This window comes from Aulostomus chinensis, chromosome 13 (assembly GCF_037954235.1).
Source record: "Aulostomus chinensis isolate RoL2024-O1b breed Wild chromosome 13, RoL_Achi_v1.0, whole genome shotgun sequence".
Lineage (NCBI taxonomy): Eukaryota > Metazoa > Chordata > Actinopteri > Syngnathiformes > Aulostomidae > Aulostomus > Aulostomus chinensis.
The window spans coordinates 7552950-7568485 of record NC_141332.1 but is presented as its reverse complement, the minus strand read 5'-3'; the positions used below and the strand labels follow the sequence as shown (position 1 = coordinate 7568485).

The following is a 15536-nucleotide window of genomic DNA, read 5'->3' as shown; positions in this document are numbered from 1 at the left end:
AGATTTGATATTGGTTTGTAGTTGCCCAAAACATCTGGATCCAGGGTTGCTTTTTGGAGAAGGGGTCTAATTACTGCCACTTTAAAGGACTGTGGGACGTAACCAGACAACAGCGACACATTGACCATGTCAAAGAGAGAGGTGCTAACGAGGGGTAGAGAGTCCTTAAGCAGCTTAGTTGGGATGGGGTCTAGAAGACAGGTGGATGGTTTGGAGGAGGAAATTATTGAACTGAGCTCATGAAGGCCAACGGTAGAAAAACTGTCAGAGTGTATGTCTGGTTCTACAGCTGCTTCTAAGGCTTCTGAGGTTATTGGTGCCATGTTGTCAGCTGATGGCAGGAGGAGGTGAATTTTCTCTCTAATAAGGACAATTTTGTCATTGAAGAAGTCCATAAAATCTTTGCAGCCCAGGGAAACAGGAATGTTTGGTTCAATCGAGCTGTGGCTCTCTGTCAGTCTGGCTAGAGTACTGAAGAGGAACCTGGGGTTGTTCTTCTGCTCCTAGATTAGTGCTGAGTAGTAGGCTGCTCTGGCTATACGAAGGGCTTTCTTATATCTTTTAAGGCTGTCTTGCCAGATTATATGTGACTCCTCCAGTTTGGAGGAGCGCCATATTCTCTCTAATTTCTGGGTTTTTTGTTTAAGCTGTCTGGTTTCTGAATTATACCAAGGTGCTTGTTTCCTTGGATTTATAGATTTCTTTTTTAATGGGGCAATTGAGTCCAAAGTTGTTTTAAGGTGCCTGTTGCACTATCGATAAAATGATCAATTTGGGAGGGACTAAGGTTGACAACAGTGTCCTCTGTAACAATGGGACATGACACTGAATTTAATCAAGGGTGTGGTTGTGACGGTGAGTCGGTTCATGAACAGACTGATGGAAACCAATTGAGTCTAGAAGAGAGAGAAATGCAGCACCCAGACTGTTGTTATCAACAGCCACATGAATATTGAAGTCACCTACAATAATGACTTTATCTGATTTGAGAACTAAACTGGATATAAACTCTGAGAATTCAGATAGGAATTCAGAGTAAGGACCAGGAGGGCAGTACACAGTAATAAATAAGAGTGGCTGTATTGTTTTCCAGGCTGGATGAGACAAACTAAGAATCAGGCTTTCAAATGAATTGAAACTTATTTTGGGTTTGGGATTTATTACTAAATGTCTATCAAAAATGGCAGCAACTCCACTTCCTCGGCCAGAGCCTCGAGGAATATGAGTATTAATGTGACTGGGAGGAGTGGTCGAAGGACAGACACAGTCTCTATGGGGTTGTGGGTGGGTAACTGCCCTAATGGACGCGCAGAGAAGCGTGTAAGATGGCAGCTCTGCTTCCTGGTCTGAGCTCTGGGTTGTCAGGGTTTTGGTTCTATTGTAAACTGGGCCACATTTCTGGAAATGAGAGCAGCTCCGTCCAACGTGGGATGAATGGCGTCCCTCCTAATCAGACCAGGTCTCCCCCAGAACGTTTTCCAATTGTCTATGAAGCCCACTTGGTTTGCTGGACACCACCTCGACAGCCAGCGGTTGAACGACGACATGCAGCTAAACATGTGGTCGCTGGTCCGGTTAGGCAGGGGACCAGAGACACTACGGAGTCCGACATCGTCTTCGCAAATATACACACCGACTCAATATTAATTTTTGTGACCTTCGACTGGCGTCGTCGGATGTTACCGCCGACGTGAATAACAATTTTACCATATTTACATTTACTTTTAGCCAGCAGTTTTAAATTTGACTCGACGTCTCCGGTTTTGGCCCCTGGAATGCACTTGACTATGGTTGCCGGTGTCGCTAATTTCACGTTGCTCAGAATGGAACTTCCAATTACCAGAGTTGTTTTCTCGGCGGGTGTGTCACCAAGTGGGGAGAACCTATTCAAGACATGAATTGGTGGTTGGTCACTGACAGCAGGCGTCTGCTTTGGACTATGCTTCCTTCGGACAGTCACCCAGCTGCCCTGGTTTCCCTGCTGCTCAGGAGCTGCGGGGGGAGAGCTAGTCGGTCCGCACCAGCTAACGGGGACTGGCTTGCTCTAGCGGCTAATCGTTTGGATCCATCGGTGCAGAGGTCCAATTCAACCTTGCTAAGCCTCGCCTCCAACGCTACAAACAAACTACATTTAACACACTTATCCGTATCACTAAAGGAGGCTGAGGAGTACATGTGGCACACTGAGCAGGAGAGAGGAGAGCGAGAGGGGGAAGCCATCGCTAGCTTAGAATGGAGAGTTTACAGAAAGAAAGACTGTCGCTACAAGACAGACGGTCTTTAAACTTCGGCCAAATAAAGCAAATAGATATGTAGTTTGGGCAGGTAATTAGTCAACGAATAAGGAATTCGCGGGGATGATCACACTTTAGCTAGCGCAACAAAGCAAAGCACAACGTTCATCAATGCACAAACAGGAAGTGAGGTCACACGCTTACCGCAATACAGGTAGAGGAGGAGCGTTAAGTCCAAATCTCTCTGTGCAAGGGATATCTGTCGATACTGTCAACACGCTGGCAGACAGCAGGGAAAGAAGTTGCAGCTGGTCCAGAACTCTCCAGCTTGGCTACTGCCTGACTTCAGAAAGCAGGATCACATTACTCTCATGTTAGCATCCCTCCACTGGCTGCCCTCTCACCATAGAATACATTTTAAAATTCTACTTATGTTACCAAAAACTAAAAAGGGAATGGGTGGATCAAGTTTATAGTAGCTCTTATGGGAAACGCAAAAAGAGAGGGGTAGCTATACTAATTAGTAGATCCATGTACTTTCATTGTGAAAAGGTCTGTCAGGATATAGAGGGCCGTTATGTTGTGGTTATAGGGACAATTGCTGGAATTAAAGTAACAATTTTGAATGCTCATGCACCCAATGAGGACTGCCCCTATTTTTTCAAAAAGCTCGCACATCTGGTAGCAGATAACAGGGAAGGTATTTTTATTATGGGTGGGGACTTGAACTGTGTACTGAACAATAAATTAGACAAATTACCAATATCCTTAAAACCTCAAACCAGAATGTCTAAAAGTTTAACAAACATGTTAAAAGAGTTAGGATTAGTAGATGCGTGGCGCCATCTTCACACGAACGAGAGAGATTTTACTTTTATGTCACAAGTGCATGGGAGTTATTCACGGTTAGATCACTTTTTAGTTTCAAAAAAAGACATATACCGGGTTAAGAACTGTGTGATTGAATCAATGAGCATTTCAGACCATAGCCCAGTTATGATAGCTCTTGACTTGGGATTGGAGCAGTGTATGAAATATTGGAGAATTAATGTCTCAATGCTAACAGATGTTACAATCAGAGAAGAAATAAGGTCGACTATACTTGATTATTTTGCTCTGAATGATAATGGAACGGTCTCACCCTCCATCTTGTGGGACGCAGGAAAAGCCACAATCAGGGGAAAAATAATATCTATAGGATCAAGGTTGAAAAAAGACTTAAGAAACAAATGGAATTAGAAACTGAAATCAAGAAAATAGAAAGGGAACACAAACAACACAGGAAACAAGAAGTGCTTGATAAACTTAAAGAAAATAGATCCAAATTAGATGAGATATTAACATATAAGGCAGAGGGTGCCCTCAGGTTTATTGATAGAAAATACTATGAACTGGGAAATAAGGCCAGCAGGTTATCATTTCAATTACAGAAGACACAAGCGAGTCGTATAGTTCCTAAAATTAAACAACCTTATTCTAATGATATTGTAACAAGCCCAAAAATGATATCAGATGCCTTTGCTAAATACTATGAACAACTATATAAGGGTCAATTACAAGAATCAAAAGAAGAAAAAATAAAAGATTTCTTTAAAAATCTCAAGTTGGCCAGATTGACTGCTGATGAAGCCTCTGCATTAGTGGAACCAATTAGAGAAGAAGAGATTAAAGAAACAATAGTTAAATTAAAAAATAATAAGTCACCAGGAATAGACGGATTTTCTGGAGAATACTACAAAGTATTTGTTAATGATCTCACCCCTGTATTATGTAAGTTCTATAACTATGTGCTATACTCTGGAAATCCTCCAGAATCATGGTCAGAGGCTATCATTACAGTCTTGCATAAAGAAGGAAAAGACCCATCACAGTGCTCTAGCTATCGCCCTATAAGTCTTTTGAGTGTGGACTACAAAATATTAACATCTATTTTGGCAACTAGAATACAAAAATATATTAAGAAATTGATAAATCCGGATCAGACAGGATTAATTTCAGGTCGCCATGGGATAAATAATATAAGGAGTGTTAAATCTGCAGTCACTTATGGCAAAGGATGCACAAACGTCAATGCTTCTCAGCTTAGACGCTGAGAAAGCATTTGTCTGGGTAGACTGGCAATTTCTAGAACAAACACTTATTGAGATGGGATTTGGTGAAAAATTTGCTAGTTGGTTTCGGTTGTTATACAAGAATCCCAAATCGAAAATTAGAGTAAATGGGCATTGCTCGGATTTCTTTGATGTAGAGAGAGGAGTAAGACAGGGAGATTCTCTCTCCCCCGTCCTCTTTGCTCTCAGCATTGAGCCTCTGGCAGAAGCCATACGGCAGGATGTTCAGATTGAAGGCATTAAGGATGGCGGGGGGAGAATTCATAAAATTTCCCTCTTTGCGGACGATATTATGCTTTTTATAAAACATCCCATTACTACAATACCTCGACTCATGCAGTGTCTGAAAGATTATGGAGATATCTCGGGATATAAAATTAATCAAAACAAATCAGAGGCAATGATGATATCAGGGACGTGGCCAAATCAGCTTAACGAGACAGTATCATGTCACTGGTCTAAACTAGGGTTTAGATATCTAGGAATTATTATAACATCTCAAACTACAAAACTTTTTGAAGCAAATTATAACAAGCTAAATAAAGAAATAAGGAGCGATCTGACCCGCTGGGAAGTCCTCCCCCTATCTCTGTGTGGCAGAGTCGAAACAGTACGGATGAATTTGCTTCCCCGTCTCCTGTTTTTATTTCAGTCGCTGCCCATAAGAGTTCCAATTTCCATTTTTAATATGTTAAATAAATTAATCTCTCAATTTATATGGCAACACAAGAGACCCAGAATTAGACTTAAAATACTTCATTTGGCTAAAAATAGAGGAGGTCTGGCACTGCCGAATTTGAAATTTTACTACTGGGCAGCTCAGCTGGCAGCGATTGTGGGGTGGATCAGCGGAGACGAGGAGGCAAAGTGGATTCAAATAGAACAGGGTGAAGTTAAAGGTGCACCGTTGGCTGTCCTACCCTTTGTGGATTTGAAACATGTCAATAAAATGAAGCTTGAAAATGAATGGATAAAACATACTATAAAGATTTGGGCGGAAGTTAAAAAGATGTTTAAAGATAGTGGATCTATTTCTCGAGCTATGCCCATAGTGGGCAACATTGATTTTCCACCTTCGGTCTCAGATCATGGTTTTAGGAGATGGGCTGCTAAAGGTCTCATTATTTTTAATCAATTATCTGAAGAAACACACTTAAAAGTCCTTTACCCAGCTTCAGGAACAATTCGACCTCCCCTCTACTGATTTTTATAGATACCTGCAAATTAGGCACTATATTACAAATCATAAATACAAAGAGCGAATTGGCAAAACCCCAAATAATATAGAACAATATTTCATTGGAATCTGAGAAAAACGTCTTCCATTATATAAACATGTCTCCCACCTCTATAAAAGACTCTCATCAGACTTAGATGAAAATACCTATAATATTAAGGAAAAATGGGAATTGGAATCTAATATAATAATAGTAGACGGACTTTGGGATAAACTTTGTAACAGCAGTCATAAAGGTATCAGCAGTCAGCAGTGGAAAGAGTTCGACTGGAAACTTAAAATCAGATTTTTTCGCACCCCTTTAGCTGTTTCAAATTTCGTTAAAGACCCCTCAGCAGCTCTATGCTGGAGACAGTGTGGTAAAATAGGTGATCACACGCACATATTCTGGGACTGTCCGGTTATTCTTGAATATTGGAAAAAGATTAAAGACGAAATTGAGAGAATTATGAAAAGAGAAATTCCATCAAACATGCTGCTCTACCTGCTGGGTGCTATACCGGTCGACCTTTTCACTGCTGACCAAAGATATATTTTGCATATTTTATTATTGGTTGCCAAGAAAAATATAACAGCAAACTGGAAGAAGTTAAAGCGGCGACGGTGGCTGAATGGAAACAGAGATTGAGACAGGTTTATCTCATGGAAAGAATGACCGCATCATTACAGTTGAAAGTGGACCTTTTTGAACGAAGGTGGAGCTTGGTCGGAAAATATCTAACAATATGAACTATTTGGGTTGTTGAGGCTGTTCCTAAAGTAATGGAAACGGACCCTGACACGATGTGGAATTATTTTTTTTTAATTATTATTATTAACCTCATCATTTATTCATTCTTTTTTTTATTATTAGCTATGTATTTATTCATTTTTGTCTGTCTTGTTTGCTTATCCTTATTATCACAATGTGTAATGTTTATTTGATACACATTTGTACCACCATTTGTACCTTTTTACATCATTGACCTTGTCTCAGACATTGTTCAATGTTTAACTGAAAAAATTTAAATAAAAAGTTCAAAAAAAAATTTCTACTTATGTTTTTTAAAGCCCTAAATGGCCTTGCCCCACCCAACATTACAGAACTCATCCACCACCACTCTGCTCCCGGGTCCCTTAGATCATTGAGCACAGGCCTCCTGCATGTCCCACACACCAGACAGACAGACAGACAGACAGACAGATTACTTTATTAATCCCTTTTGGACGTTCCGCCAGGGAAATTGCAATCTCCTAAACATTCACAGCACCGTTGCCATAAAGGTAAAAAAAAAGGTAAAAGGTAAAAAGAATAGACATAAATAGAACTGTATAGAAGAGAAAAGAAAACAAAGACTCTCTCTCTCTCTCTCTCTCTCTCTCTATATATATATATCTATATATCTATATATAGATATATATATAGATATATAGATATAAATATATAGATATACATATATAGATATATAGATATAGATATATGTGTGCGTGTGCCTGTGTGTGCCTGAATGTGATTTGTATATGTGCATAGTAACAGGAATAATAATAATAATAATAATAATAATAATAATAATAATAATATTAATAATATTAATTGTTATTATTATAACAATAATAATGATGATATAATGATAATATAATATAACAATAGTAATAATAATAATAATAATAGAAGCAGTAATAACAATGATGATGATATCATATAATAATAATAATAGCAGCAGTAGTAACAATAGTGATAACAATAATAATAATATGCAGTCTCTTTATTGCACATGAGTGTCCGGTTGTTATCGGGGCAGCTTATTGGTGCTCAGCCCTCTCCTACAGTCCTTCTGTTGGCCCTCCCCCCCTCCAGTGAGGAGTTAAACAGTTTGATGGCTCGGGGGATGAAGGAGTTCTTCAGTCTGTTGGTCCTGCACTTGGGGAGGAGCAGCCTCTGGCTGAACAGGCTTCTCTGGCTGATGGTGACAGTGTGCAGAGGGTGGCTGACATTGTCCAGGATGTCCAGCAGTTTGTCCAGAGTTCTCCTCTCTGCTCCAGTTGCCAGGGGGTCCAGCTTCATCCCAACCACTGAGCTGGCCCGCCTGATCAGCTTCTCCAGCCTGGAGAGGTCTGCCTTCGTCACACTCCCCACCCCCAGCACACCACAGCGTAGGAAAGGACACTGAAGACCACAGACTGATAGAACATCCACAGGAGCCTCCTGCAGATGTTGAAGGCTCTCAGCCTCCTCAGGAAGTACACCCTGCTCTGAGCCTTCTCGTACAGACTTAAAGAGAGGGGTGACAGAGCTTTAACTGTGGCGGCGCCATGCCTTTGGAACAATCTGCCGCCTTCCATTAGGGATGCTCCCTCCGTCACCAGTTTTAAATCTAGGCTCAAAACACACCTTTTCTCCCTGGCCTTCCCTCCCCTTTTATGACATGTTGCTATTTTTATGTTCTGTCTTTTCCAATTAATTTTGATATATGTACATGTTGTAGATATATAGGTGTTCTTTTTTTTATCTGCCGTTCTTACAACATGTACGGCACTTTGGTCAGTGAAAGCTGTATTTAAATGGGCCTTGTAAATACATTTTTACTTACTTACTTACTAACTGTTTTCCTCATGAAGAGTCTTCTGAACTGTTCTTTGTAGGGCCCTTCACCTAGAACCAGTCTGCCTTGGGTGACCCCACCAGGGGCAAAATGTTCCTGACAGCATAGCTCCTAGGGTCCTTAAGGCACTCAAACTCCTCCACCACAATAAGGTGATGGTTCCAGGAGGAGCAAGTGTAAAAAAAAGTGTAAAAAGTGATCAAATTAATGATTAAATCTATATCCAGGGATTCTATATGTTTTTATGAAAGAGCATCATGATTTTTTTCCAAGAAAAGATGAAAATAAATCAAAGACACAATGCTCCCTCTAAGGCAAGCTGCAGCTACTCACAGCTACAAATCAGCCTCTCCTGTTTCATGGCCTGCTGCACTCATCCTTGAAATGATATTTTTTGGACTAAAATCTGTTTGCTTTTAAAATGACTTGTGCTGAGCTTCAAGCAGTCACTATTCCAAAATTAATATATGTTTCTGAAGTAAAAGTGTTTTTGGTGAAGGTGGTGGTGATATGGGGGGCTGATGATATGGATCACCTTAGATGTTTTCTGGCCCAATGTTCTCTATGTCCAACTCTCTTTGAGCTTATAAACAACCTCTATAAAGTCAATCAATCTGCCTCCTTCCCCACATCCTCCACGCCCCTCACAAAAATAATGAAGCTTGCCACCATCTGTGTAAACAGGCTTGGCTAGCAAGTGCTGCAGTTGTGCTTTCCCTCTCTGGTTCTTACTGAGCCCTGTGTGTCCCAAGCTAAGTAGCAGAGTGTGGTGGCAGTGAAGGGAAAGATAGAAGAGGAAGGAGGGGGATAAAGTTACCCTCTTATTAGACCCTTCTTGGGCTTCTGCCGCATAGCTTTCTCAAATCATTCCAGGGATAAAACCCATAAGATTATCCAGAAGGCAGGAAGAAGAGCCCTGGTTTTAATTTCTGGAGAAAGAACACAGTGCTGACCAGTTTCTCATCATCTACATGAGGAGGGCCCCCCAGCATTTGACTCATTTTGTAGGCTCATGTTTTCTTCTGTGTTTGTGCATGCCTCTCAGAAAGATGTTTGTTTGCTCAAGAGCTGTATTTACATTCACAGGCACTTTTGGATGCACTAAATTGATTCCAGGCCCATTTCTGGGTTGTGTCCATCAGCTCAGCCACAGTCCACAAACACTACACACAGCAGGGCCATTCTCAAGGCTTGCTGCTCTGCTCCTTGCTGCCACAGTAACACACAGCAGCCATTTTTTGAGAATTAATTAAGAGCTTGGCTGAGGGTTTTGGGTAATTTGAATTTTACATGTTAACCCTCTGCTCTCCTCTCCCTTAAATTCTCTCTACACAATCTCCGCGCAGCAATGTCTTTGTCCCTCCAGCTGGCTTTTACTGTTTTACCAACCAACCCATTATGGAGAGTAATCCAACAATGGAATGAACATTGCAGGGATTATGCTTTTGATAGACTGAGCTGTTGGAGAAGGAGGAGGTGAACCATTAGAAAGGCCTCTGACTGATAGGGAAAGTGCTGTGTGTGTGCAGTCAGAGCAGTCAAATGGTCAGTGTTGACTGTATTTCCATGGCAGTAAAGTAGGGAGGCTTCTGCATGTTTGTTGGCAGCCATATTTAAACAGCAAACACACATCTCAATCTGCAAGCTAGATTTCCTCCTCTGCTGGACCCAGGAGGAGCAATGTAAACAGAGCTGTGCTGGATGACAGCTTCCCTCATTATTAGGAGATAAAAATAGTAATAAGAATGTTTTCCTCAGATTCTCTAGCCAGGATATCCCCCGGGACAAATGTTGACCCACAGGTCATCATCTTCTCTCCCCCTTTCTCTCCCTCTTTATCTCTGCCCCCTCTTTCCTTCTGTATATCTTGTCTTTCTCTGTTATCTGTTTTTGTCTCTGCCCCGCTATCCTGCTGTCTTTCCCCCCAACCGGTCAAAGCAGAGGGCCGTCCCCATTGAGCCTGGATCTGCTTGACGTTTCGGGCTGTTTAAAGGAAGTATTTCATCGCTGCTGTTGCAGGATGTGCTTGCTCATGGAGAATTGTTAGATGTAAATTCACGGACTGAGTCTCAATGACTCCTCTCTGCACACACACTTTCCTGCTATTTTGCTTTATGTGTGTCAGTCCATCCCTCGCTCACACCCTTATAACAACCACTATTGTAAACGGCCATAACCCACGCTCCCTGTCAACCTCTTAGTCTGTGTCAGTGCTGCCCCTTGAGATGTTAGGGGTTACAGGCCTCCTCTGTAACCACTCCCCCTCCTGAACAAGCCCTTTTGCCCTCAGCGCAGAATCAAGTCTTTGTATGCTTGACTTGTTATGATTTTCAACTTTGCTCACACATTTTCCACCCTCTCAGCTGTACAAGGAAGTCTCGATCCAAATTTATGTTTCAAGCTTTTGTTTCTTTTATAGCGCCCTCACTACAATCACATTAACAGTAACTGGTAGTATGGACTATAAATACATTTGAGTACATCAAATTTGAACTGTGTAGGGAGAGGCCGATGGATGGAACATGACAGTCATGACACCAACTCCCTTCCCTGACCATGTTAATTGATAGGCGTAGACTTATGTTTGTGCTGTGAAGCCACAATTTAGGAAGTATCTGGAAGAGTGCTCCCCCTCTTTTTACAGGGTGTGTCTTCCTTAATTTGTAAAAACTTCCCTTTGTCTCCAAAGGAATTTTATCATTTTGCACCTTTCCCTTCTAATTATCTCTATTACATCCTTGGTTTTCTCTGGTATTGTGCATCCCTGTCTTACTCTTTTGCCCTCTGTGTAGGAGGGTCCCTCAGACTAGAATAACAGTGAGTGTTGTGAGGGTTGAAATGCCAGAGCCAGTCAGAGAGTTGTGCTGTTGTAAAGTCCTGAAGCAGGGCCTCCTCTGGGCGTCACATTTGTATTGGCCCGACATTCCCTGTCTCTCTGAACACCCTTGTGGTCAGCCTGTGGGTGTGTTGGGGTAGATGGTCACATTCCACAGAGAAAAGCATCCTGCACTGCTGCCTTGGTTGCTTCCCCAATTCTCTATCAGTAATACAGGATAAATAACCCTGGCCCCATCATAGAAGTAATATATTGTGACGAGACGTTTGCACAAGCCAGTAACCATAGTCCAACTCCTTATCTGTTACCCTCCAACAAATATGCCTGCCATGTTTACACAGGAGTACTGTCCTCATGCTGTAAGAGTGGCTTATGAACACACATACCAGCTCTTGGATTCCCAAATTTGCTGAATGTAATATTCAAGTGATGAGTGTAATATTCAAGTTTGCTGTGTGGAGAGATGAGCAATAAAATATTTGCTTGACCTCAGGAACTCTAATTTTTTGTAATCTGATGAATCTTTGTGAACCTCAATCAAATTTGACCAGCTTAGGTGTGTTATGCAGACACAGTGTCTGCCAACATAGTAGCAATCTAAACCATCTTGCCAGTTTCATGAGAAGCACCTGTGTTTGGAGACTTAACATTCCAAAACTTATCTAACAAAAAAAGGCTTTGTGCATAACACACATGTACTTAATCAACTGTACCCAGACCACAAAGGTACACATTCACCAAAGGGGTTAGAATAATGTGCCAATGAATGTTCACTGAGCCACATTTACAAAATATGTTTACTCAGACTGTAAGGCAAAACACATTGCCTATTTCTATGTCATATAATCATCACTTGTAGTTGTTTGAAGGAAAACTGCAGCTTTCAACTCAGTGTTGCAATTTTTATACATAGTTTGCTTGTCGTGACAACTGTTAACAACAAGCCTCAGGCACCAGACCCTGTCAAAAACAAACCTCCAAACTTTCATCCCCTCCCCTCCCCTTTTTCCTCTGTTTCCTTTTTTCACAGACAAAAACATACACAAAACATACATGCCAGCTGCTTATTCTTCGTGCTGAGCTGTAGGCTAACCAATCAGTGGATGGACTGCTGACCTCTCCCCAACCTTATTACTGGGTCTCAGAAGGCCATAAAAAAGGTAGCGGGGGTACCCTATCAAGATAGTGTCCATCGATAGTGTTGAGCTGAAGATCCACTTGGGTGTCTCCGAAAGTTTTTAAAAGCACTTAAGCTTGCAAGTGTCCAGCCGCTCTTTGGTGTCTCGTTGCTGCCAAGTGCATATCTATCTATCTATCTATCTATCTATCTATCTATCTATCTATCTATCTATCTATCAATCTGTCTATCAATCTATCCATCTATCTATCTATCTATCTATCTATCTATCTATCAATCTGTCTATCTATCTATCTATCTATCTATCTATCTATCTATCTATCAATCTGTCTATCAATCTATCTATCTATCTATCTATCTATCTATCTATCTATCTATCTATCTATCCTCAAGCTTGGGTCCTCTACCAGTTCTATGCAGTATTTTCGTCAGCCTTGACCTTCCACATCTGTTCTCGCTGTTCTTTTAACCCCTGGTCCTGCTCAACGTTCTCATGTTCCTCCCTCCTGATTTTGATGTCAACTGACATTTCCACATCTATCACCACTACCCACCACTTCTGCTGTTTGTCCACCACTATTAAATCCAGTAGCTGTTTGTCAGTCTGGAAACTGAAGTCCCACAGCACCTTAGCCCTGTTGTTTTCTACCACTTTTGGTGATATGTCCCATTGGGATTTGGGTAATCCTTGTCCATATTGGGTACAGATGTGAACTATCCCCGCCACTTGGTTGTGCCTTTCCATGTACGCTTTTGCAGCTAGCACCTTACACACCGCAACGATGTGTTGGACTGTTTCAGGGGCATCCTTACACAGCCTGCACCTTGGGTCTAATCTGGTGTGGTAGACCTTGGCCTCGATGGCTTTTGTACTTAGGGCCTGCTCTCGTGCGGCCATGATGAGTGCCTCCGCACTGTCTTTCAGTCCAGCATGTTCCAGTCATTGGCAGGTCTTGATATCAGCCATTTCCTCAGTCTATCGGTTGTACATGCTGTGTAGGGGCTTGTCCGTCCATGTCTGCTCCTGTCCCACCTCACTCTCATCGGTTTCACTAAGCAGCTCGTCCTGAGGGGCTATCTTCTTGATGTACTCTTGGATTTTCGATCTTTCATCCTCTTTCAGTGGCTCTGATGCTCATTAGTCCTCGTCCTCCCTCTTTCCGCTAAGTGTACAGCCTCATGGTGCTGGACTTGCATGCATGGTAAGGAGATTTCTGGTCTTGATGTCTGTGGTTTCTATCGCCTCCTTTGGCCAGCTTATGATCCCAACAGGGTATCTGATGACAGGCAGTGCAAACAAGTTTATGGCTCAGACCTTGTTCTTACCCTTCAGCTGACTTCTCTGGACTTCTCTTACTATCTGGAGGTATTTGTTTGGGGTTGACTTCCTTGCTGCCTCCTTGGGGTTTTCATTGGCCTGTGGGATACCAAGGTACCTACTCTGGATGTCACCTATATTTCCTTCTGGCAGGTTGACCCCTTCAGTTCTGATCATCTTGCCTCTCCTTGATACCATCAGGCTATTTGTCTCATCCAAATGACATACCCAATGTCATTGCTGTAGACACTGGTGGTGTGGATCAATGAGTCAATTTCTCGCTCATTCCTGGCATACAGCTTGATGTCATCCATGTAGAGCAGGTGGCTGATTGTTGCCCTAAAGAATAGGTATCCATAACCACTCTTGTTATGAACTAAGACAGTTCAGGCCTATGCAGAACAGTAGTGATGACAGTGCATCTCCTTGGTATATACCGCACTTGATGTTAACTTGAGCTATTGGCTTTGAGTTGGCGTCTGGGTTTGTCTTCAAAATCCCTATCAAATTTCTGATAGGCTTCAGTGTACTGTTGATGTTGTACAGTTCTAGACATTCTAGTATCTGTGTGTGGCATTGAGTCATAGGCTTTCTTTTAATCAGTTCACTTGCTGCACAGGTTGGTCTATCTGCTCTTACAGTCTCGGGCGACTGCTCTGTCAAACAGTAACTGGCGCTTGGCTCCTTGGGTGTTAGTGCCAATTCCTATCTGAGCTTCAATGATGTATTGACCCACATGCTTCCTGATCTTAGCCGCTATAATACCTGACAGGAGCTTCCATGTTATGGATAGGCAGGTTATTGGTGGGTAGTTGGATGGGATGGGGCCCTCCTGGAGGTCCTTCATGATCAAGACTTTCTACAATTCTACAATTTCATTTAGCAGACGCTTTTGTCCAAAGCGACGTACAACACAAGCAAGAATTCAGACTTAAGGAAAAACCCATAGTAGCGCAAAAAGTGCTTCAGTTGTGATTTGGTCACAGGTACTGCCATCTAGTGGCAGAAGAAGTGTCGCCCTCCCCCCCTCCCTTTTTTTTTTTTTTTGGACAAACATACCACATCACACAACACAGTTAGTGCTACATAGTCACTAAGTGCTGGGTCTTGGACCCTCTGACTTATTCTACCCCACAGGACAAAGAGGAGAAGAGTCAGGTTAAGTGCCTCGGTGCTCTCTGAACAATTGAGTCTTCAATTGTCTCTTAAAAGTAGAAAGGGACTCAGCAGAACGCACAGACAAACGACTTTCCTGGGTTAGCCACTCTGGATGCATCCCATCCCTTAGCAGCTGGTTTATCTATGTTGCAAGGTGTTCATGGAGTGCAGTTAGCTTCTTCAGCCAATATGTGTGGATCATAGAAGGGCCTGGTGCTGTTCAGTTCTTCATCTTTGACACTTCTGTCCGGATCTTCATTTTTTACACTCTGTTTTGGATGTCTCCCTGTTGGTGCAGCAATTTTGTGTGGAGTAACTTACTAAACATCACCTTTTTAATGGAGAAAAAACACACTGCTCATATGTTATCAGGTAACCGGGAAAAGAGACGGGTTTATTTGCACATGCGCATTAGACAACATGACATGACATGAGAACATAACTGTGCCTCACAGTATGGCGTATGACGTATGAGATCACATGTCAACACTGCCATTGAGATGATTACTTGTTCTTTTTCTGGGAGGTTTCTGTAGTCAGTTATCAGTTCAACTAGCCATTGTGCATCGGTGTTGTGTGATACTTCCATGCAACCCCCCCCCCCCCCGGGGGGAGGCGCGAGTCACCCAACGTCCAAACATTATTTCCCCCCTCACCTTTCGCTTTGTTTATGGTTCCGCCACGGAAAAAATTCTGACATCCAAACATTAGTTCCCCCTCACCTTTCGCTTTGTTTATGATTCCACCGCGAAAAAAATTCAGACGTCCAAACATTAGTTTCCCCCCTCCCCTTTTCTCACGGCGGAACCAAATCGCGCTTTAAATGTCTTTCATAGCAACTGTTGTCAGGTCTATTTTTAAAATGGAGAGATATTTGACAGGGATGAAACACATTTCATTTTTTCTAGTTCTGAAAAACTAA

The 15536-nt window shown here is 42.1% G+C and overlaps 1 protein-coding gene and 1 pseudogene across 2 annotated transcripts in view; one reads left to right on the top strand and one right to left on the bottom strand.

Moving 5' to 3' along the window:
• Positions 1 to 15536, top strand: part of gpc3 (glypican 3) — a 231442-nt gene that overhangs the window by 198305 nt on the left and 17601 nt on the right. The window lies entirely within an intron of this gene.
• On the bottom strand, positions 11016 to 13654 carry LOC147250728 (uncharacterized; annotated as a pseudogene).